Source organism: Myotis davidii, unplaced genomic scaffold (assembly GCF_000327345.1).
Source record: "Myotis davidii unplaced genomic scaffold, ASM32734v1 scaffold97, whole genome shotgun sequence".
Lineage (NCBI taxonomy): Eukaryota > Metazoa > Chordata > Mammalia > Chiroptera > Vespertilionidae > Myotis > Myotis davidii.
This window is the reverse complement of record NW_006289392.1, coordinates 233,671-236,274: the sequence shown is the minus strand read 5'-3', so window position 1 is coordinate 236,274 and position 2,604 is coordinate 233,671. Positions and strand designations below refer to the sequence as shown.

Genomic DNA, 2,604 nt, shown 5'->3' with positions numbered 1-2,604 from the left:
TTGGCCTTAAAGGGGTAGCCCTCAGCACTGCCTCGTGGTTTGGTCTGGCAGGAGGGGAGGGTGGGGTGCTGTGAATTCCCCACCTGGGGAAGCTTTGTGCAGAGCCGCAGTGCCAGTGCTGGGACCTGCATGGTCCAGCCTGGAGGTTCGGATGGTGTGTATCAGCTGCCAGTGTCTTTGAGAACCAGTTCCGTTGCACTGGCTTATTGCCTGGGTGTAACTAAGCTATGGCCTGAGGGGCTGTATCAAGCTCAGAGCAAGAGAAAGTGAGCAGAGGTGTCTTGGAGCAGCGGGTCTCAACCTGTGGGTCGCGACCCCTTTGGGGGTCGAACGACCCTTTCACAGGGGTCACCTAAGACCATCGAAAAACACATATATAATTACATATTGTTTTTATGATTAATCACTATGCTTTAATTATGTTCAATTTGTAACAATGAAAATACATCTTGCATATCAGATATTTACATTACGATTCATAACAGTAGCAACATTACAGTTATGAAGTAGCAACGAAAATAATTTTATGGTTGGGGGTCACCACAAATGAGGAACTGTATTAAAGGGTCGCGGCATTGGGAAGGTTGAAAACCACTGTCTTAGAGCATTAGAATGTTTCCGACTTTCACTTATGGGGCTGGGAATTGTGGCAGATTAGTACATATTTGAGTGGGCTAATGATTAGAATACATATGTGCCTGTAACTGAAAGGCTGCCTGTATACCATAGAGCCAAGTGAGGAGACCAAAACAGGACACAGTGCTCTCATAAAAGCCTGGCCAATGCCAAGAATAGTGGCAGGAAAAGACTACTTTCCTGGCTTATGTAAATCATGCCCCTATGAACACATCCCCAAATCATGTTAGCTTATTTACCAACTTCATTTCATTGCTAAATCATGTTTAATTTATCATCTTTTGACCTTTTTTGTCTCCTACCTCAATCCAGCTTAGGCTGTTCTAGTTAAGCCTAATTGCTCTTTGTCTTTAAGTATTTTATGTGTCTTTGGTGTTTTTCCTCTTATTTCTTTTTCTCATAATATTCCCATCTTAGTTTGATGGACCATTTCCTAGTCTATGGAAGTCACATGCAATTCTTTCCCCATTTTAATATTCTGGTAACCTTGCTCAACTTTAGTGTTCACATTTAATAGATGTGCTTTCTTATGTATAAAATTCACAAAACAAAATTAACCATTAATCATTTTACTTCTTAAAAATCATTACCCGAGGACATGCTTCAAGAGAGGAAGGGGTGGCGGGGAGGAGGGGGAGAGAGAGAAAGAGAGGAAGGAAAACATCAATGTGACAGAGAAACGTCCATCGGTTACCTTCCTCCGTAAGTGTCCCAGGCCTCTAAGTTTCGGTGCACAGGATGATGCTCAGCCAACTGAGCCGCTCAGGCCCAGCAATCGTGAATCATTTTAAAGTGTACAATTCAGTGGCACTTAGTACTTTCATAATGTTTGCAACCAGCACCTCTATCCAGTTTGAAGACATTTTCATCACCCCAAAAGGAAACCCTGTACCCATGAAGCAATAGATGTGCTTTTAGTGAGAATCCAAACCATTTCTTCCTTGCTTGCTTCTTAGACTGTCACTTGGTACAGAGTCAAAGGATGTTTCATTGTATAATGAGATCTATTGCTTCCTGCATGGCCACAGGCCTTTTGCTCTTCTGTGCCTGATAGTGCCTGGCAGCGCCTGGGGGCGGGGGTGGTGGTGGGGGAGGGGAGGCGGTGGAGGTCAGGGGAGAGCCTCTATTTCTTCCTTAGAGCACCTGCTTCCTTCCTCTCTGGCAGGACTCAGACTGGGGCAGCCTCCGTGGGCGTGGGAGTTAGTGACCCACTGGAAATCCGACTGCAGTGGGCTGACGGGACAGTTTTCTTGGAGGGACTCGGAGAACAGTTTGCGTCCTGCTTTCTGCCTTTGACTCCTTCCAGTGGTTCTCAACCTTCCTGATGCCGCGACCCTTTAACACAGCTCCTCATGTTGTGGTGACCCCCAACCATAAAGTTATTTTCGTTGCTACTTCATAACTGTAATTTTGCTACTGTTATGAATCGTCGTGTAAATATCTGATATGCTATATGTGTTTTCCAATGGTCGCGACCCACAGGTTGAGAACCGCTAAGCTGAGCTCTCACTCGTCTTGTTAGGGTGTTCAGTCAGCACCCTGCCTTTTCCTCGGCTTGCTCTCTGGGACCCAGCGGGCTTGGGCACAGTCTGCTCCCTCCCTCCACCCTTGCTCGGGGGAGCCCATCTCATGGCTCAGTGACCACGAAAGCCAGGAGACTCCGGAATGGGATTCGGAAGCGGAGGTTAAGATTGGAAAGAGCCCTCAGTGTCCAATCCCCTGCCCCCTCCTCGGGGGACACGCTGCCGCCTGGTGCTTCCAAAACCTCAGGCCAGCCTCTCCCCGAGTCCCGGCAAAACTACCCCTCGTGGGCAGAGCACACTCGGAAACGCCGGGAGGGGAGGCGGGAGAGATGGGCGTCCGCGGCTTCCGGGGAGACCGCACCCTCCGAAGCGGGCTTCTACCTACCCCGACCTCGGCGCCCACGGAGGGAGGGCTCAGGGTGGAGAAGGCAACGTGTACAGATCG

General features: G+C 48.6%; 1 protein-coding gene across 3 annotated transcripts in view; it reads left to right on the top strand.

Annotated features, from left to right (window-relative positions):
- DIXDC1 (DIX domain containing 1) overlaps window positions 1-2,604 on the top strand; it is a 71,011-nt gene that overhangs the window by 32,364 nt on the left and 36,043 nt on the right. The window lies entirely within an intron of this gene.